The 23019-nt window shown below is 35.2% G+C and overlaps 1 long non-coding RNA gene across 2 annotated transcripts in view; it reads left to right on the forward strand.

Moving 5' to 3' along the window:
• Positions 1-23019, forward strand: part of LOC140686422 (uncharacterized) — a 190781-nt gene that overhangs the window by 3797 nt on the left and 163965 nt on the right. For both annotated transcript variants that reach the window (XR_012060242.1, XR_012060243.1), the window contains exon 2: positions 87-217. This is a non-coding gene — a long non-coding RNA (uncharacterized lncRNA). The remainder of the gene's footprint in view (positions 1-86; positions 218-23019) is intronic.

The following is a 23019-nucleotide window of genomic DNA, read 5'->3' on the forward strand; positions in this document are numbered from 1 at the left end:
TGGGGCGCATCATCCAATCCATTGAGGGCCTGCACGGAACAGAAAAGGTGGAAGAAAGGCCAACTCACTCTCTCTGCTTGAACTAGGACATCCATCCTTTCCTGCCTCTGGACCTGTTCTCAGGCCTTCAGGGGACTTGGGTCTTGGACTGGAACTACACCATCGGTGTTCCTGGACCTCCAGTTTGCAAGAGGGACTTCTCAGACTCCAAAATCGAGTAAGCAAATCCCTCATAATAAATCTCTTTATATGTATATAATATTGTTTCTGTTTCTCCTTAGAGCCCTGATTAATACAGCTGCACAAATCCTGTTAATTACCTGTTAGTTTTGAAATGGGCTCAGTGAAAATGTTTGCTGGAATCCTCATATTTCTTCATTAAACAGAAGGAAAGGCTTTGTGGGAATTTTACTGTTATTTCTTTTTACTTTATATTTACCAAAATAAACCTGTGAAGCAATTTGAGGAAGGAACAACCCTTTGAAATTTGAATTGAATTGAATAGGAAACCAAACAAAATAATAAACAGCAACAGAGATTAAAAATGGGATTTGCAAATGTGGATCCCTTCTTAACTTGATATCTTAAAAATGTAAACCACACCTCGTTGGTAATGGAAACTTGTATAAGTTAATCTTACCTCCCACACAGAAATATGAAATGGAAAAGACAAGATGCCAAATCATAAAATTAAATAGATCTTTCTTCCTTAGTAACAGGAAACTAAGACAATATTACCAATTTGTAAGCAAATACTTCTTTTCCCAGATCAATCATTCTTAATTTAGGGGGTAGAAGGGATGGTAATGAACCTCTTTTGAGAATCTGGTTTTTAAAAAGCTATGGAATGCCTTCAGGAAATTGCATGTGCACACAACAGATTGTGCATAATTTCAGGAAGTTCATGGACCTCCTGGTGCTCTGTGGGCTTCACGTTAAAAAATTCTGACAAAGAGATCTTCAGTCCTAATAATTCTGGTGGAAACCATGAAGATACCATCCCTGTATGTGCCTTTTAAAATTCAAAACCTCTATTATCTACCATTACCAATTTAGGGGATTAAAGATAGTGAGTATTTTTCACCCTTTTGATAATTACCTGCTCTATTTTGTTAACTATGATAATTGCTTTTCTGGAAAAAGATAGGATTTAAATTCTAAATAAAATACATAATTCTTGCTTTTCAGTAACTTCCCATTAAAGAGCAAATCTCACGTTGTATCTTTTCCTTGCTTGATTTTTTTTCATCCTAATTTTTTCCCCTTCTTTTTCCTACGTATGCATTTCTTACAATTGTCAGGACACTCTCAACTAAAAACTTGAGTTTATACACACATACACACATGACCTTACTTTTTCTTCCAATGTCCTTGTAATTCAATTTCTTCACAGCATTGTGTAATCACTATTTTGTTGTCTACATCTACAGTGTCAGGATGATGCTTGATACTTTGACTCATTCAACTCACAAATTCAAGTCCAAATTTTACCATATCTGTACTTGCAGCATCTCATTTTTGTTGTATTAATTCCTACCTTGAAATCATCCTTTTATATCTGCCATTCTGCAAATGTCATGTTTCACAATATATTTAAGTCAAACTGGATCATTGTTATCAATCCTGTACATATTTTTTTTTCTTCTTGAATTGGTTTTTACAGAGAGATTCTAAAAGAAAGTTCTTTCTTTCCTTCAGCCATTTCAAATTCCACAAACATTAAACATAATTCACAATTCTTCTTACTGCCAGATCTACTTAGACTTAGTCAAAACACTGTTTTGAGGGTAAAATACATATTAATATTTTACATTTTTATGCAGTGTATTTTGTCTGTGGACTGTTTCTACTTAGGTATTTGATAATATTATAAATGTCTTACATTGTACATGTCTGTATTCTTGAAAGTGGAAGCATTACTGAACCAAAAACAGGGGCCTTAATAACTAATCATGGGTGATATATTTATAGTCTTTTAATGAGGAAGATGAACTCTTCATAAGAAAGTAATAAAAATTACAAAGTCATTGTGAAATTAGATACCTGTGTTTAAATCACATCACTTTTGTTTAGTAGCTGTGTGATATTCTCTCAATTTCCTTAACTGTTAAATAGGGAAAGTAGTGCCCACACTAAAGGGTTTCTGTGGATTAAATTTGAAATAATTAATGCTTAGGGCAGGACCTGGCCAGTAGTTATTACCAAGTAAATATTCGTTATTTTTAGAGTAGAATTCATCTTACCTAGGGCCTAGACTTCCAGTAAACAAATTATGTGAATGATCACTTTTAATTAAAATTATCCTTATAAATTCTATAAACCAGTCATAAATCATAGTATATATAGATTTGTGTATAGTACATAACTCCCAGTAATTTATTTATTTAATCATTATCATATGCCTATTCAGTACCAAAGGACTATAGGAGGTGCTAGGAAATATAAGAATGAAAAAGACTGATGTGATTTTTGTATTTCCTCAGATAGCTTAAAGTCTGTCAGTGAGATAATTAACCATAAATTACAAAATAGTGCTGTATATGCTATGATAGTGAAAGTAAAGTGTATAATTCAAGACAAGCCCTTATGATTTGGTGCAGAAAGCTAGGGAGAAAGTGACAGCTGAGTCTGGAAGGATGAATACAAGTAAACCAGTAAAGAAGGTAAAGTGGTGACCGGGAGGGAGAAGCTTGACATCCTTGAGAGGCCATATGAGGGAGTATGTACTTAATCCCCTGGGGCAGAGGAAAGGGTCAAGGTTTACTGAGCAGTTAAGAAAGTTAACTCTAGTGTTTATAAACATTGAATTGGAGTGCAGCAAGAATGAAGGCCTATTTTTACAAAAGAATGACAGCAAATAAATGTAGAGGAATGATAAGTTTGTTAAACCACTACTTTGCAGCCTTGAAATAATAATGTAGGCAGGAATCATTAATGGATGACGGTAAAATGAATGAGTGAAAGGATAGTGAGGAGTAGGATAGTCACAAGGTATTCATCCCACAGGTGATTTGCTAGTTACAAAGGGAAACATGTATCCTTACAATGCAGAGATCTGCTGAATGTGACGTTATGTGCTTCTTGACATAATGCGATAAGGGGTTGTTATGGGCTGGATTGTGCCTCCTCAAAATTCATTTTTTGACATCGTAATCTCCAGTATCTCAGAATGTTACAGTGTTTGGAGATAGGGACTTTAAAGAGGCAATTAAGATAAAATTAAGTTATATGGATGGATCCTAGACCAAGGTAGTAATAGTGGAGATGAAGGAAACAAGATGGATTTTGAAACAAAATTATAAAATTGAATTGGCAGGATTTGTTGATAGATTGAGATGTAGTAGGAGGCGGGGTGGCATGTTGTCTGGGAAGAGGAGAATTCTGGAATAAACAGTGCTGTAGATGTTGGTTCCTCTGAGACAGGGAACAAAGGAGGAGGAGAAAAAACCAATTTGGGGGAAATGATGATATCAACTTTGGATAATGACAACCATCAATCAGGATTTCTGGACCTACACCACATTATGGTGTAGACTGCTCGAAAGGCCACTCATTTTTCCCTAGATGATATTTTAATGTAGTTCATAATTAATTGTAAAATCAAGAACTATGCCAGGCACTTACAAATACATTGCGCATAACAATTGTCACACAGTCCAATTAAATAATTGTCACTTTTTTCTCTGAGCCTTAGTTCCTCACTGTAAAACAAGGATAATACTTAGTCATATTATAACAAATTGAAGAAACTCGGAATTGTGGTGTATCCCAGATGACTACTCCAATGCCCATGTATATAATAAGTACTTAATAAATACATGTTGAACACATACATCACTGAAATTCCCACATGTTCACTTCTCATTCTACCAATAAACAAGCTTGTGCTATGACCAGTTACAATAAAGTTATTGATTTGTCCATGCCTCAACATAAGAATTCAGCATAAAACTAGTAAAACATATTATGTTTATAAAAGACGTGTATCAATTCATTTGATCTTGACTATAACCATGAATATGTTATTTTTACATGTTAAAATGAAGAAATTAACTCTCTAAAGGATTAAATAGCAGTGACTTAGGCCATTTTTGCTGGTAGGAGGCAGAACTAAGACTGGAAAATAGACATGGGCTGTTTTCTGCTGCCCCACAGGTGCTGTAGAAAATGCTGAGTTTAAAATATGAGTGAGAAGAAATGAAACATGTGAATTTTATATGATCCTATACATTGCCCCAGGTGATGTACAGTGACACTCTACAAAGGTTTTATGTTTCACTTTTAATTTTAGGCTTGTGCTTTTTCTGAGCAGAGACTGAAATTCATGAGCGATGAGATGGGTGCTTTATAAACACACTTGCACAGACAGACACATGTCATCTTTCACTGCTATTAGAAGTAATAAACATTTAAATTCATGATCTAAGACAGATTTCAACTTAAGTCTTTATAGAGGAAAAGATAGGTTAGTAATCCATCACAACTCTAACTCAAAATCAGTTTAATTTTTTGTCAAATTACCACATTTCAAAGGTATTTAAGGGTAACTGTCTAGATAGATAACTAATCTTAAAACACATGTAAAAAGATCAAAGATCTAACATGATGAAATGCAGCATAGACAAAATATTTTGTAAGTTTTACAGGTTCAGAGTTAGGCTTCATTTGAAATTTATATAGCACACCTGGTCTCTCTTCCTAATATCAATATTTCTGAGACATTGGAAAACACTTTTGAGTTAGTGTGTAGGAAGGATTATTTTTATGATTTGTGAATGATTTGCACTATGTTAGATTCAGTATCAAAGTTGTCTCTGAATGACAGAATTGACCAGTCATTTTTCTACTTAGGCAAAGTAGTTAGAATAATTTAAGGAATTCCTAGAAGTGCCTCTGTTCAGAAATCATCGGCTTACCTAAAATGCCCAAGTTTTATTTGTGCTAACCGTTGCCCTGTTTTAAGATGATGCTTTAAAAAAGTAAATACTCCTAGAAAGGAAATTAGGTCTCAGGTAAATGTGTCATTTTGTGTTTGTCATTCATTCATGGTCACTCCCTTATTGCTGTGTCATTCTTCACAGTACATGTTTATTGAGGTCCAATTTACATACAAAAAAATTCACCCCATTTAGGGTGTATAGTTCGATGGGTTTTGACAAATACACGTGGTCACATAACCACCACCACAATTTTTATCACCTGCGAAAGTTCCCTCTTGTCCTCCTGTTGTCAGTCGTCAGCCTTCTTCCTGAGTCCCTGTCAGCCACTGATTTGATTTCTGTCTCAATAGTTTTGTGTTTTGTAGGCTAGTTACAGTGCTTGGTGCTCAAGATGCAGAGGCAGTAAGATCTAGTCCCTGCAGTGAAGGATCTTGTCGAATGGTGGAGACACACTTGTTAACAGAATATTACCACAGGGTGAACGTAGTACAGATATACAAATGACATACTTTGGTAGCACAGAAGACATACAGGTGACTTTGTGGATATTGGAAAATGCTACATTCAGAAGATGATCGTTGAATTGGGTTCTGAAAGGATGAGTTGGGATGGGGCAAACAAAGAAGATGGGATAAGACTTTCTGACTGGAAGCAATATCAGCACATGGGCATTAAATTAGGAATGTTTCTGTGTCTTCTGAAAAGGTGGTGAAGATAAGTGTGGCTGAAATAGATCCATTCGACATATATGTAGGAGTCAGTATTCCATTCGTCATGCATTTGTACCCCAACTTCAGGCATCCACTTCCTGGATAGTTAATGAAATAATCTATCATTAGCACTTTGTCAGTGGCTATTTCTGTTGTATATCTTTGCAGTTTAAATTTGATTTTAAATTACATAGAGAAAGGCTTGAGTTTGAATTGTCCAGTATTCACTAGTATTAACCAGTAAGGAGGTTAACTGAATCTGAAGTGTTTGAACATGAGGCAGTTTTTGTATTGGAGAACATTTCTTGCTTCTATAAAAGTCATACCTGAAGACCACTTCTGTGGAACAACAAGAATTCTTAACTTGGTGTCAGTTTATTCCTTCCAGTCTTCCTTTCTCCAACTTATTTCCTATTTCCGTTAGGAATGCTTTTGCTTTGAGAAGCAGAAAAACTAACATGACTTAAATCATAAGCCTTTTATTTAAAGTTTTCTTTGCAAGAAGTCTACTGGTTGTTGGTCTCCCAGTTGATCAAATATATACAAGATCTTATGGTAGCTCACAGAGAAAAAAAAGTGACAATGAATATATATATATGTTCATGTATAACTGAAAAATTGTGCTCTACACTGGAATTTGACACAACATTGTAAAATGATTAGAAATCAATAAAAAAATGCTAAAAAACTATATCATCAAGGGTGCAGATTGTCCTAACTTTTTCTCCAACATTCTTAGCATTTCATCTACATATTATCATTTTAACGGTTGTTTGTTAGAGGACTGCACAATTCCAAGCATCACATCCACATTTAAGGCAAGAAGAGAAGGGAGGGCAGTGCAGTGAGCTCTCTTTTTCACTTATCCTCTTATTAGAAAGCCACCCAAAAGATTGCCCCTATCAGTTCATTGAACAGAACCAGGTCACATGGTCAGTACTCTTAGACCAAAGGGAGGCCATGAAAATGAGAACTTGGTTTTCCTAGCTCTGTAGTAGAAAGTGACAAAGAAAAGAGGCGATTAAGAATGCTTTTATACTGTCAATCAACAGTGTTTGCCACACATTCCAACAGTCTTTTTTTTTTTGATTCCTATATAGCAAAGGAAATTACTACCCTTAAATTCAAGAGTTTTAGGTGTTCTCTCTGTCTGCAGTATCTCTCCTGCTCCCATCTCTTCCTACCAGTATCATCAAGACTCTTCAACACCATTTCAAATGCCAACTTATTATCCTGAGTTGGATAATATCTTTCACATCTTCAATTCCTCCTGCTGCTTTAACCCCACAACCTGGTCTTCCAGGCTCCAATCCATTCTCCAAAAATATGACATCAACTTTGCACACTTATATGGCTCTCCATTGCTCCAGGAAAAGGTACAAGATCTTTAACCTGGCTCATAAAATTCTATGTTCTGGCCCTTGATCTTTGAGTCCTCTCCAGTCTCATCTTTAGTCCCTACCTTCCTACCCTCATTGCAGTCATACTGAACTTTCAGTCCCTCCTGTGCACCGCTCTCCCTTCCTAGTCTTTACACAAACTGTTCTCTTGCCCTGAAAAACTATTCCTTGCACTCTGGTGATGTCTCGACCCACTTCACTTAGCTGACTGACTTTCTTGCTCTCCCTCAATCCTTCTCAGTGTTTTTTAGTTCATACAGTGTTCTTCTATCAGATGTCATTTTCACACTGTATTATAATTGCTATTATAATTCTCAGTCACTGCTCATAGATTCTAAGATGCTGCATGTTAGTCTGTTGAAGTGTTCTTTGAAATAGATGCCCTATGAATATTTTGGGAACAAAGGAATGAATGACTTCAGCTCAGACTGAAACTCACTAAGTTTAACTGGATTGAATGGGAAGTAATTAGGAAATATATAAATATATTTTTAACAATTTGATATACAAACACCTTTGATATTTAAAGTTGAGTTTGGGGATTAAATTATAGGGGGAAATAGGTATCAAAATGTCATTGGTTAAATGTGAGCTCTTAGTGAAAATTCTGGGAAAGCTGTGTTAACAGCATAATCCCAAATCTATTTTTGCCATATTCAGCCTACTTACTTATTTGATGAAGGATCTCAAAAGTGAAGGGAAAAATCATTATTCCAGCAATGATTTGTCATTACAGGTCTGAACTGCCAGAGGCACCAGGCCACCCAAAATCTATATAGCATGAGTCACAAACCAAACAGGTCTTTACTGTGTCTGAATTCCAGTTCCTAATCATGAAGCTGACTGTGAACGTGACAGCATTTAAAGATAAAAGAACTGATTCTGCAAGGGACATTTTGTTTTGCATATTTCTGTATATTGAGGAAAGAGAGTCATAGAGTATAAAAGATATATTAAAATTATAAGATATATTATAAGTTCACAATTAATATATATTCATATCTAAATAACCTCTAAGCAATAAAAAAATTAGAATCATTTTTAAAGCATTTTCTCTTTCAAAACATTTTATATTCCCTATAAAATAAGTAGCAGTTGGACCTATGGATGGATTATGTTGTGGTGCATGATAGGTGTACAAATATTTGTTGACTGGATTGATTGGCTCAAATGGGTATAAGGAAATCTAGGTTCTATGTTCCAGCTTGAACTGCTTGAGAGTAGGTAAATCACTTCACCTAATTCTAGACTAATAAATACATAAATTGTATGATATATTAGAAAATGATCATTGCTTTTGAAAAGAAAAGGGTAAAGCAAGGTTGAGAAGATCAGGAGTAGGGATGTGTGGTTAGGTGAGTGCATATGCTTGACATACATGAGCAGTCAGTAAAATACTATCATTATTATTACTGTGGTTCTTATCTGAAGATGAAAACATTAGGTTGAATGATTCCTAGTGCTTGAAAAATATTTGTGTTCCACTTCAGGATTTTGTGGCTAATGGGCTCTGTTGTGAACTTGTAAGTTTTGTAAAGTTATTGTACTTCTATTTGTTGCTTAAGAATTTTTTGTATTTATCTTCCTTGTGATTTCTGTAAAACAGTATGACTTTAATAATGTAGGGATTATCAAATTAATTTTAAAAATACACTGACTTATTTAAAATACCATAAACTCAAATAAAAATTTTGGTATTCTTAAGAAGAAATATATAATAGTATGAGAGAGTTTTTTGTCAGGTCAGTTTCCTTTAAATCTTATCTTTTGGGTCTTTGATTCATGATTGTTTTAAGTTTTTCAACAAATACTGGCACACAGCCTTATCCTAACACATTCCTGTCTGAAATTAACATAGTTCCCATTATTGTCTTGGAAACAAACATTTACAGCACATATGTTAGGACCTGTCCCCAAAGATTGTTGAACATCATTAGAAGCAGGTGTTTTGCATTGCTATAAATTGTAAACTAGAATCCATACTATCAGTCCCAGATGAGTTTCTACATGAATATTAATTTTTTTAAATGAAGGGAAGAATAAAAAGGAAAGTCCTCAAATGCTTAAACCAGCTTAATCATCTATTAGAGAACTTGAGAAAGGGTGATAAAATGTATGTTGTTTCTATAGCAATCTTACTATTCCTTTGCCTGCACAGGTATCTAGAGTCTAGCACAGTAAAATGTACTAAGTTCTAAATACTCTGATGTTCTTATAATCTTTAACTCTTCTTCTATTCATTTTAGCTGGTGTAAATTATACTTTTATGGGTTCCATAAGCTTTAATAGAAAAATTTTGGTATTTTAAAATAGATGTGTACTATTATCCACATGACAAATTAGCCTCCAAACATAGTCAGTTAAAACAACAAGTATTTATTATTTCACATTGTTTCTGAGGATCAGGAATCTGGGAGTGACTTAGACAAATGATTCTGGCTCAGGGTTTCTCATGAGATAGCAATCAAGTTTTTATCTGAATCTGCAGTCATTTCAAGACTCAAGTAGGACTGGAGGATCCACTTCCAAACTCACTCATGTGGCTATTTGCAGGCTTCAGGCCCTTACTGATAAGCCTGGCTGTGGCAGCTAGCATCCCCCACAGCAACTGATCCAAAAGGAGAGTGATTGAAGTGCCTTTTATAACCTCGTATCATCCTGCCATGCCATCACTTCTGCTGTATTCTGCTGATCACACAGACTAATCCTAGTACAATTTGGAATGAGAACTAGGAGGCAGGGTTCACTGGGGGCCTTCTTGAATCACTGGCTATATATATATGTATAAATAAATAAAATTAATTGTTTAATCTTCCTAGCTGACTGCCAAATTAGAGTCTAACGACATTACACCAAACTTTTTTTTTTTTTTTTGGTGGAGTGTTTGGGCAAACAACTATTTCTAGCCATTTTTACCAAGAGACCAGCTTTGGATTGGCTTTCCCCTTGCAGAAAGATTGTAATACAACTTTGACACATACATCATTAAATTATCAGAAAACACTTTAAAAATAACCCTAAAGATGAGAATTAAAGGAATTTTATAATCTTATGAAGAAATTATAAAAAATTTAAACACAAAGCTGAAATTAAAGGAATAGTAATAAAACATGTTTGATAGGAGAAAGAAAAATCCAAAAGCTTTTCTGTATTGAGATCATTAAAACAGAACCTGACCACCAAAAAATGAAAGAAAACAAAGATATACAAGGTTAGACATGATAAAGGAGATATTACCTCAGATCAGGAGGTAGAAAAGAAATTATGAGACCATTATGTGAAACTTCAAATTTGAAAATGTGGCTCCAAGTTTGAAAACCTAGAAAAAATGGATTATTTATGGAGACCAATGGTTTTCAAAATGTGGCCCCTCAGTGAGCAGCATTAGTATCACCAGGAAACTTGTTAGAAGTAAAATTCTCAGACCTACTAAATCAGAAACCCTGGGAGTGGGATGTATGAATCTGTGTTTTAACAAGCATGCTACAGTATGAGAGCCACTCAAAGAACAATTGCCATAAAGGTGATCGAAAAAGTGATTTAAACTCTGACATTAAAAAAGAGACTTGGATCAAGTGAGTTCACAGCTCTTTTATCTAACCTTTCAAGGATACATCAACAGTTTTAGAGGAAATTTCTAAGCGTTAGAAATATATTGGGGGTAAAAAAAAGAATGATCACAGAGGAGGATGTGATTGGGTGACTACATCAGGAATTTTGGGGAGTGCTAGTGATGTTCTGTTTCTTGACCTGAGTGGTTATTTGCTTTTTAATTATTTTTAAGCTGGACATATGTATGAATATAGGTAGGCTGATTGATAGATCATTTATGTTCTCTTCTGTGTATTTATTCAATCCATATTTATTTAGTGCCTCCTATGTGAAAGACACTGTTTCAGGCACTTGGATACTTCAATAAAAAAAACAATGTTCTCTGTCTCATGGAGCTTACATTATAGTGGGAAAATATCAGTAAATACCGTAACAAGTTTTATCATAGTTTAAGGTGACAAGTCTATGGAAAAATATAAGATAGGGTAGTTAAGGGGACAAGGAGTGCTAGGATGAAGGTCTCATTGTTAAAATGAGATTTTATCAAAGACTGGAAGATGAGGTGGTGAACCAGAAGAGTGTCAAGGAGAGGCCAAGTGAACAACTAGTGAAAAGCCTTAAAGTAGAAACATGACTGGTATTTTAAGGAAGATCAGGGAGGCCAGTGTAACTGGAGCAGAGTGGGTGGCAAGAAGAGAAGTTGGGAAAGAAGTTAGAGAGCTAATTGGACCAGATCCTGTAAGGCCTTGTAGGCCGCCGTTAAGTTTTTAAACAGAGTGTAAGAGGGAGTAATTGTAGGGTTTGGTTGTAGAAGTTATATGCTCTGACTTACATATTTGGAAGTATCACTCTAACTACAGTATTAAGAATAGACAGAAGGGTAGAAGCATGAAGACCACTTAGGAGGCTTCCATTGCATTGCTGACCATTGCAGTAATTTAGGCAAGAGATATTGGATTGGACCAGGGTGACAGCAGAACAGGTGATGAGAAGTAGTTGGGGACGTGTTGTAAAGGTATAGCCAACAAAATACCCTGACAGAGTGAAAGTATGGTATGAGAAAAAGAGAAGGATCAGGGAAGAAATAACAATGCCTTATTGTTTTTAATCTGAGCAACTGAAGTATGGAGTCACCAGCAACTGAAATGAAGAAGGCTGAGGTTTTTTTTTTAGAAGATGAATGTATAGCTTGCAATTAAAAAGTTTATTAAACAGCACATATAATATTATATATTTTTGTACAATTATAAATGTACATACACACATATCAGGGAGATGTATGAAAGGACGGGCTCAAAAAAGGCCAAACTTGGAAGGGTCCTGAAGTATCATTCTAAAGAAAAAGTGAGGAAGTACAGAATAGTGAGTACATTAGGCTTATGTGTCAATAACAGGGTGGGAAAAACAATATTTATTTGTGTTTGGTTGTATGTGTGTGAAGTACCTCTTAATTTTCTGGTGTCATTAGTTGCTTATAGGAAGGGCAACGGACTGGCCAGGGGACAGGACTAAAAGGCAGGTTGTTTTACTGCCTACTGTTGTTTATCTCCCAACACTGAACCATGTGCATGTATTATCTGTTCAGAACTACTTAATTAATAAGTAAAAATCTAATTTCTAATGTTGGTGGAAATAAAAGGAAGGGTGTATTCTCATATTATTAATAGAAATGTGAATTACACAGCTTTTTTGGTAATGCAGTATGATGTCAATTATAAATAAAAGTACATATATAAATATATATTGTATATATAAATGAGTACAAACAGATACACACACACACACACACACATATACATACACACTTGAACTCAGCAATTCCACTACTGGGATCTATATTGCAGAAATAAAAATACCAGTATGTAGGAACACAGTACAAGAATGTTTATTGCACTATTGAAAATAAGATGACTGCTTGCTTATATGCAAGAAACACAAAATGTAGGACAGTATCTCTATAACCCTATATTTTGGCAAAACCACACATTCGCACTCATATATGTATGTGTATATTAGTGTTGTATATACATGTTTATGTATATTTGCATGTGATGACCTGAACATGGGGATAAAAATGGAAGGCTATGTTAATTTGAGAAGAGGAGTGGGTTAGAATACTGGTTAGAGGATGGACTATAGAGTCAGACTGCCTGGGTTCAAATGTGTCCCTGCAACTTAACACCTGTGTGACCTGAGGCAGGTTACTTTATCATTGAATATGTCCGTGCCTGACTTACTGCATGTGGACAGTGTGTCCACCATATGGGATTGCTGATATGTATAAAGCACTCTGAACAGTTCCTGGTAATGGTAAGTGTGTAAAGTGTTAGTTAGTTTTTTTTCTGTAACATTGGTTGTTGCTGCAAGATGAGGGAGGGATGTGGGGAGGGCAGCAAATACCAAAAACAAAACAGTCAGCATTAGGGAAAAAAATCTAGTGATTTTATGAAACAATTAATACATTTCTATAAAGTTATATACATGTGTGTATGTATATATACATAAAAAATTGGCATTTTCTCTAACGTGATTTATAAGAATAAGGAGAAAAATGAAAATAATTTTTATACATTAAAAGTAATTAATATATGTTAAATAGAGTTATAGAAGCAAAGGAGTGTGCCACAAAATTCAAAATGTCACTAAAAAATCAGGATTAATCTGAAATTCCTAGTGAGAGTTGTTTGGTGGGATTCTTTTTACTTCATTGTTTTATGTTTTGTTTTGTGCAGTCAGATATGGGCTTACATAAGAACATAACAAAAAGAAATGGAAACTCAATGAGTCAGAGTGAATTTACTCAGCTCAGATCCTGTGATAAATGCTCATGTTATTTTATTCAACCATGTGTAAGCATGTACATCCATATATTAATATACACATATATATGAGGTGGATGTCATGGTTTTGCAAAAATGGGATTATAGAGATATTTGCCTGCATTTTGGATTTCTTGTCAGAATTACTGCTAGAATGCTTTCCATGTCAATAGCTCTAATTCATTGTTTTTAGTAATTGCATAATATTCCATGGTGCATATATGTCATACCATTCTTTCTTTTTAAAGAAATCTTTTTGGGTTTTTTGGGGGGGTAACTAGGTCTATTTGTTTATTTATTTATCATTAATTTTTTAAATGGAGGCACTGGGGATTGAACCCAGAACCTCATGCATGCTAAGCACACATTCTACCGTTGAGCTATACCCACTCGCCCTGTACCATTATTTCTTTAAAGGAGAACATTCCACAAAGTGAGTGTTTTAAAGGGTTGCTCTTACTCACTGTCCTTGACCCAGTTGCACCTAGAAGCTCCTGGGCAAGAGAACTCCCCATGATTGCTTCATAGCCGATCTAATTATTGCTTTGGGATAGCTCTTTTTCAAGTGGGAAAAGAATCAAGTATTTGGAAATAATAGCTGAAGTCCATAGGAATCATGATTATAAGGATTTTGGAGGTTTCTTGGTTTTGAGAAGTACCTTAAAAAAAAAAAAACTACTCAATCTGTCTAAAACACAGGTCTTACCTTGTTTTAAAGTTTAAAACTCGTTAATGACTTCCATTGCCCTTAGAAGATCCAAAGTCCTTAAAACAGCTAATTAGGCACATCAAAACCTTTTTCATTTTATCCAGCCATATCTCCTTCTTTGCACTCAATTCTTAAACCATTCTGAACCGTGGGAAAGTTACCTTGGAAGCTTGACGGTGTCACTCATTTCTGAAATTTTTCATATACATTTTTTCTTTGAACTACCCTACTTGTTGCTTCCCTGACTTCTGTTCATTTTTCAAGCCTTAGCTTTGACATCTCCTTTGAAATGCCTTAGCCTGACTGTGGTGCCTGTTGAGGTCTCCCTGCTCTGTGCTCCCACAATGTCTATAATATTTTAATTATTTATTCAATTATACATTTTTCCTGAACTTCTATATTCCAGAGGTAGTATCTGTTGTGTATTTTCACTGTCTGTCACATGAGATGCTCAATAAAAATTTATTGAATGAATGAATGCATAAAAAACTAAGGCTGCTAAGAAGAATGTAAGTAAGGCTGATCTGGAAACCTGATTAGGCCCAAGGATGTAACAGTAAAAAGTCCTGAGGAAATGAGGAGATGATCTGTCCAAATGGCTAAAGGTCATCTTGAGGCCAGTGATTAGCAATCCATGCTAAAGAAAATTTTAAATCTTTCATGAAATGATTCAGCAGTATTTTGTAATTAAAATAACCAATGACAGCAACATTTTATAAGTATGGTCTAAGCAGAGGCCAAAGTATTAATATCACATTAAAATATTAATACAGAGCAAAATTCAATACAATTAGTTTTAAATCACTTAAATTATAGAAATACAAGTACCATGAAATAAATTATAAGACAGTCTCCATGATAACATGTTTCCAAGAAAGAAGACCAGACTGTAATATATAAACATATCATAGTATTTAAAAAATAATCTTCCTTAATCAATTAGATAAATAATTGACTTACCATCTTCTCATAGTATGATTAATAACAATTATTTTTAGTAGAGGATATATGTTCTGTGATATTTCATAAACATGTTAAATTGTTAATAACTCATGTTTTTGAATTGTTAATACATTTTCGTTCACTTAAACATTGAATGAATAAAATTTTTGAAAACAGCTTTGTTGATATGTAATTCACATTTCATGTAATTTACACATTTAAAGTGTACAATTCAATATTTTTTACTATATTCACAGGGTTGTGCAACCATCACCACAATCTAATTTTAGAACATCTTCTTCCCTGAAATAAACCCTGAACCCATTGCTGTTGCTTCCCATTCCCTTCCCTCTTTCCTCCAGCCCTAAACCACAACTAATCCACTTTGTGTCTCTATAGATCTGCCTATTCTGGACATTTCATGTAAATGGAATTATACAATATGTTGCTTTTTGTGTCTGACTTCTTTCACTTAGCAAATGCTTTAAAAAAGTTTATCCATTCTGTAGTATGTATCAGTATTTCTTTTTTATCATCAAATAACTCTATATTGCTTAGTTATACCACCTTTTATTTATCCATCAATTGTTGGACTGAATAAACTTTAGAAAGCATGTTTGAGCAAATTACCCTAATCCTTAGCTACAAAAGAGTTTACTGTGAGAGCAGATCCATCTATAATGTGGAGTTAAGGGTATAGCTCAATTGGTAGAGTGCATGCTTAGCATGCATGAGGTCCTGGGTTCAATCCCCAGTACCTCCAAAGAGTAAATAAATCAACCTAATTACCTCCCTCAAAAAATTAAAAAAAAAATCAATTGATTGCCAAAACACACTCTGATCTGGGTTAGTTTAAAAGATTCTGTGTGATAAAAATTTCTGGGACAAATACTTTTCTATACAAAAACTAAGATTCTGTGGTTTCTAAGATATGCCTCTTCACCTCACAGAAATGATGTGAGGACAAAGTGATACAATACAATGACCTGTGTGTAATGTTTTAGGTTCAGATTGGAAGCTAGAGTGGTTCTATCCTGCAGTTCTTTCAGGATGTCCCACCACTCCTGCTATTAACTGCAGCAGATCCTCCACTCCCTAGATTCTTCCTCAATTTGGTGATCCTTGAGTCCACTCCAGATCTTAGGTCTTCCTGTACTCAGCCACCATCTGCCTTCTCTACCCAGCACTATGACTCTTTGACTTTGCTAGACAAAGTTCCCTGTGGTGTTGATCGGTGCCTCCAGAAAAAATTCATCTTCAATATTGCTGGGGAAATCAGTGCCAATGGAAACTCCTTTTACAGTCTTAGGACTTTACAGTCTTAGGACAGTTTTCTTTTTCTTTCCTGTTTTCTTTGTCAGGTATTTTAAACATATTTAAGCTATCTTCGGATACTCTTTAAGTCCTGAATGAATCACAATGAATCACACTCTGCAGAATTATTGAGAAAATTCTCCTGAATAAGGAAGAATTTACCTACTACTTTATCTACATTTAAATCTACTCTTATATTTCAATGTTCTTGATCTGTGTTCTTGATTTCTATCTCTTCAGGGATCTTGTTTCTTCTCTTGTCTACAGCTTCGTCATGTTCCTATTTATTCAGTCATTAGCTCTTTTAAAAGAAGTCTACCCAGATTCTTTCTTTTCCTCCTTTTACTCTTCAAACCACTGAGTTTATGGATCATTTCTTTAAGAGCCAAACAAAACCCTCCCCTTCCCTTTTCTCGCTCTCCTCACTCCTCCCCGGATAGGGCACAGAGAAGCTAGTCTGTGCTTCCCTAACTCTCGTCTGTGTCTTTTCCCCACTAAACTGTAAGACAAGAATTTCTGGAGACAGGAGTTATGTCTTGTTATCTTTGACTCACCAGAGACCTCGTTTGTTCTTGGCACATAGTTGCTGAGTGGAATGTAGGGTTGAGGAGGGGAAGCTGCCAAATCAGAAGAGATACTTAGCCTTGCTTAAATCAGATTTGTATATGTTATTAATACAAATATTTTAGAAATTGTATGTTCTATGGGAAGTCCACAGAGAATTGTCAATGCCCTCACTGTCCATGATATGTTTCTGTTTATTAGAGTTCTCTTATAGCTTTGCCTGGCATTAGCCAACAACAATATAGTATTATTAGTCCTAATTTCAGTTATTTAAAAAATTGTTGGCCACAGCTTTACTTCTTTAATTTGAATCTGGCATCTTGTAGGCAAGTGGCTTTCAATTGGGGATTCACATCACTTACGGATGGAATTTTGTGAAGTAAAGGATGAAGTAATCATCATACAGATGATTAAGACCTACTCCAGACTTACAGAATCCTTTTACCTGATATTCTTGATATAGTCTTGGTATATCTTCTAACTCTATATGCTTAGTGTATTCATAGTATATTATGTCTCAGAATTATTATATACTGTATCCAAAGTTTTTTTCTTATAAAGATTGTTTAGTCATTTTCATAAATTAGATGTGATATACATGCTTTTTTGAAAATAGGTTAATCATTATGTTTATAGACTTTTTTTCTGGATTGATTTTATTGTTTTATTTTACATACCACAGAAGCAACCAAATTTCTCTGTCAGTTGCACTGTTCTTGTTAAGAACTCTCATCTGACCTTTCACTTTGGAAAAGTATTAGTAATAGTTCAACCATAGTCATTTTAAGTGTGTCATATACAGATAGTTTTTTGTTTTTCTCTAATGCTTCCCTGAAAGCTCTTACAATCAGCTACAGGCCTGAATACTTCATCAGCAAAGGACTGTCTCAGTGCTCTGTGGAAAAGGATGATGCCAGGTATTACTGGGTACAGGCTTCTGGTGGTATTGCTTAAAGAACTTTGACACCATACCAGTGAGCTGAGTCAGGGTTTCCAGAACTCAAGTTAAGAAGCAGAGGGTGTAAGAAACTGCTAGCCCTAGATCAAGCAGTGTAAGAATTAATTACATAGGATTAAATGAACTAATGAGAGATGATTATAGTGTTTGTTTGGAAGATTGTTAATGTTTAACAATTTAGTAGACTCTGCTTTTTAAAACAAAAATAAAACACTTGTAAATGATCTTTTTCTTCCTGTTTAGCTCTCCAGAATTTGAAAACTATTATTGAGTGTCCTTATTTTAATACCAATATAGTTATTTTCCTAGATTCAAAAATAATCTGTCTTCTTTGTTACCAGAGCATAATTGGAAACATTGGTCATGTAACTGAGACCTTGCTTGGAGTGTCATATTTGAGAATGATGTTCATTTAATCTATATGACCAGGTACTTTTAAGGAAATAAGATTGACTTTATGGAGCAATGCTTACAAATTCCTGCTGAGAAAACTAGCCTGGTACCTGGCTATGCTGTTCCTTGCCTTATAAGTGGCTAAGGAAGTTTACTTCCTGGCAAGCCCAGACACCTTAAGATATTTGGGGGATTTTGAGAGTAGAGGAATTATCCCAAATTTATAGCTACTGCTGGTGAAATCTAATATCAGTCTCTTGACTTGGCTTCCTAGTCTCAAGAGGCCTTTAAAAGTCTGATCTGATATTTCACATGAAATTTCCAGCAAAGCAAATTTAAAAAGGCCCAGATAGTAAATTACTGTTTTCACTACACCTATGTAAATAATCAGGCTAACTCTAATTATGCCAGTTTTATTTTGTGATCAAGAATAATCTTTCTTTGTTATTATTTTTGAGCAAAAGGTAGGAAATGTAGAAATTTTGTGCTTCAGTGGAAAATTGAAAACATCATTTATAGCACACCCTTACCAGTTATCAGATGTAAGCCTAGTTCATGGTTTCCATCTCTTTGCATATCTCTTTGTAAATTATAGGTAGCTGATTAATATGCAAATTCTGTCTTGTCTGGCCGAGATTTAAATGACTTCCGCCCCATTCCCATGGAGAAATCAATTTGGGTACCTACCTGTAAATTGGATTTGATTTAGTAACACCGATAAAATTGCCAATCCCTACCAAGTTTTAAATTTTACAAGTTTCCTTTGACATCTGGCTACCGTTATCCAAACTGTTTCCAGTTTTTCTTCCTTCTGCCTGACTGCATTATGGGGAACTGACACCTGACTGCCCAAATCCTCAGGACTCTAGGCTGCCTAGCAGCCGACCCTTTCTACAGAATCAGAAGAAGCCTTGCCGGCTGAAACCTGATGACCTGATATAAACCTCGAAGAACTCTGCAGCAGTCCATGTGTGGGCTGGATTTCTCCCTGAACAAGTGGTTGTCTGGACCACCAAGGAAGTCCAGAGAGACTCTTGGGCTACGTGTGCCCTTATTATGTAAGCTGAAGCCAAGACTGTGGACAGCAACACCAAGCTCAGAGCGTGAAACTCAACAAGTAGTGCTGCACAACCAAAAGATTCTCCTCAGCAACCTCTTGGAATCTCCTGGACTGGTTACCTACTTGGGGAGAGGGAAATTTCTCTCTACCCCTCTGTGTTTTGGAACTGGACTAATAATAAAATTGACATAAGATGGAGTAACAGGAGAAAAAGAAACAGATTCTAATTCCTGCGCATGTAGGTCTCAGAGAAATGGGACCTAAGAAGAGGCCAAAGCAGGTAGCTTTTCTATTTTTTAGACAAAGATACAATAAATTTTAGATTTTGGATGCTTAGTTAAGAATCGAAACAAAGTTTGGGCTTGAGACAGTAAGTTAAAGAAATAACAAGGTTTGTTTATACAGGCCTCTCTCCAGAATTCCCTGTCTCTTGTGGTAAGTGTCATTCTACCTCCAGGCGCAGGGAGTGCACCTTTCATATGAGAGATTTCTTTCCTGCTTTCAGGGAGACAGGGAGGAAGGTCAAAGTGTCCCTCTGGCATTAGGTCTTCTTAAGTAACTTTAATTCAAAATAATGTCATGAGGCTCACTTTGGGGTGGCCTGCCCAGGGCCCCAGTACCCTCAAGTTTCAACCCTTGGCTCTTTACTTTAATATAAGCTTTTATAGTGACATTTCTCTTTCCTTTTAAGCATCCCTCTTTTAAAATGTGTTAAGTCATTAAGGCCTCCAGGACTCTAAAACAATTGACCTCTCAACAAATGACTGAATTGATTTTACAGGAATAATGCCAACTAGAATCCTTGAGAGACTATTTCTCAGACCTTGCTTCATCCCAGTCAGGAGGTTGATGGTCAGCCCTGAGTTGTTCAGGATGAATGACATTCATTTGTCTTGAACAATTGTCATTGTCTTGATATTGTGGAATATCTTCTGAGCCCTGAGTTACTGGAAAGCAGTGACAGCCAGGACCTTTCTGCCCTACTCCTTTTGTGTTCCAAGAAATGGCTGATAATACAAGACTACGTTGATGTCACATACTCCTAGATAAGACCCATCCCCCTCCTCCCTCAGTGAATCCTGGTTTATCTCTGTAAAACCCTAATGCCATTTCTTTTTCCCTGAGATGTTCCTTATTAATGAATGATCCCTCTACTACAGTAGCCTGAATAAAACCATCTCCTTAATTGTCAGGTATGTTTTACTTTTCACACTAGGGTTAATTATATGAGTTTGAGATCAAAAAAATTGTGGTAGAGCTGAAATGTGGCTTTAAAAAGCAGGACAGTTGTAACTGCTTAACCAGAATGGCAGCCCACTAGCTTAAAGAATGTTAATTCACCTTTATTAAATTCACTGTTATTGAACACTTTTGGGATTAGGAGATCTGTATCAAACAAGGAGAGGTAGCAGTAAAAATATAATGATTTAATTCCTAAAATAAGGTAGACCGTGAGCATCCAAAATGCTACATATCTGCCCTGAGATTTTAAAAAAGAAATCAAGCAAAAAACTTATCAAAGAACATATATAAACTGGGTGTCAGTATGTCCTAACCAATTCTGTGCTGTCTCAGTAATTGCCTGCTATAAGGTATTGTACTAGAAATTGTAATTGAAGCTGATTAATTGATTTTGAGGCATTTAAATTGAATTCCATTAAAAATCCACTCTGAATTGAAGCATTATGAAGAACTACCAATACATGAAAAACATATGGCTAGAACCTCTAGAGATATTTGATTATCCCTGAGAGTTGTCACACAGATCTTCTTGCTTCATTGTTATAAAAAAAAAATAATTTCATGCTGCCTGCTTTTATTTGGATTGCAGATCATGTGGCCATGAATAGAAACAACTTGTATGCTTTTGGACTAGATAGTAGCCAGCAGATGTGAATCAGAGCCAGATGCAGGTACTGAGGCTGAGGTTCTGTGGACTGGCACTGCTTAATGTCTGCTTCCTGCAAGATAGATAACCCTATCCAAGGTCTTCTAGAGATTCTCCAACGACAAAGCAAGAAATCAAAGAGCAAAGATAGCTTACCCAGCAGTAGGAAACCCAGAAATAGTGTGAGCTTGGTGTTACTCATGCACGTGTCCCAGAGGTGGAACATGAAATACCAGGATCTGGAAGGCTGCAGCTGTTTACTGATAGTTGTGCTGCCATTGTCTTCTCAAACGAGATTAAAGAATGATTTGAAAAGTGGGAGGCAGCCTGGAGGTTGTAGAGCCAGTGAAAGGCAGTCAGTAAATATTTTAGCTCCACAGGAAGCAAATTAGATCTTTGAATTTGAGTGAAAACAGTAGGATTATTTGAGAGACATCTAAAGGTAAGCTAAACATTTTAATGTACTCATTCTTCAACAAAGGCTGGGATCAGAGTTTATGGGAAAATCATTTCTATAGCTTTAACAGAATGAGAGGAAATGTATGATACAACATGAAAAAAAAAATCCCAATGATGTCAACAGTTGTAAAAGAATCAGTATAACTTCAGTGTGCTAGGTCCCGTTTAAAAAATAGGTGGAGGTCCAGTGTTATTGAAGGGTTGAGGCAGAAGAAGGAATCAGACAGAAATGAAGAAATGAGAGGACTCTAGCACTCTGAGGGATTGCACTTTTAGCCTATTTCTTTCCTGTAATAATTTTCCTTTACACTTAACATAGTAGAATTAGCCTTTTATGCTGGCTCTTTGAATTTTGTGTATTTGGAATGCTTCTGACCAACTCTTGGCAGGGAAGACTTAAAACTCAGTCATACTTTTCATTAAATTATACTTTTCAGTTTGTGGGAATGAGTGAAGCTCTCAGAAAAGAGCAAGTATACTAAGTGATTCTTTAAATTCAAATATGTTCTCAAGAGCCAGGAGAATTCATAAGACTTCTTATATGCACTTAATTATTTCCTTTAGACTCTTATAGACTGTAGGATAAATTTTTTATATTGTGCAAGAGATTTTTTTAAGTAACTTGGATTTCAAATATTTCTGTATCTGTTATATATAATAATCCCTGTAGAAGGCATTTCAAAATTGCGTTTAATAGGCTCAAAATAATTTCAGACTTAATTTCCATGGTTTAGAAGAACTTTTCTTCCTTGGATTTGCCTAAACTTATAAAGCAATTCTTACCACAGTAAATGTGACCACTTAAAAAAAACATTTCCCCAAACAGCATAGTCTGTTATATTTGTCCCTATGTTCAATAACAGTAACTACTCTGAAAGACTGAAATATGGAAATGTTTATTTTAAATATCCAGCTACAAGACATTTTCTGTAATAGAACAGTATTTTTCTGCATCTACCCTTTAATTCAGTATATCTATTAGGATATAGATAGATAAGTTAGATAAAGTGCATAATTAAAACATACTTTAGAGATACTTTAATTAGAAAAGTTAATGTCTTTCATATTTTTCCAGTTGTTTATTTCCATAGTAACTTAAGTTTGATTGAAGTTCAGCACAGGTATAGACCATGCCTGTGTTGCACAAGGCTATATCTTTAGTATCTAAAACAGAAATTGGCAGTTGGGCACCTGAAAGATATTTGGTGAATGAATATTTCCAAAACAGGAAAGAGTAAAAAGAAAACATTTTAAATGCCTTTGGTTTTTCTTTTCTTTCTTTTTTTAAATTGAAGTATAGTCAGTTTACAA

The sequence above is a fragment of the Vicugna pacos genome, chromosome 2 (genome assembly GCF_048564905.1).
Source record: "Vicugna pacos chromosome 2, VicPac4, whole genome shotgun sequence".
Classification (NCBI taxonomy): domain Eukaryota; kingdom Metazoa; phylum Chordata; class Mammalia; order Artiodactyla; family Camelidae; genus Vicugna; species Vicugna pacos.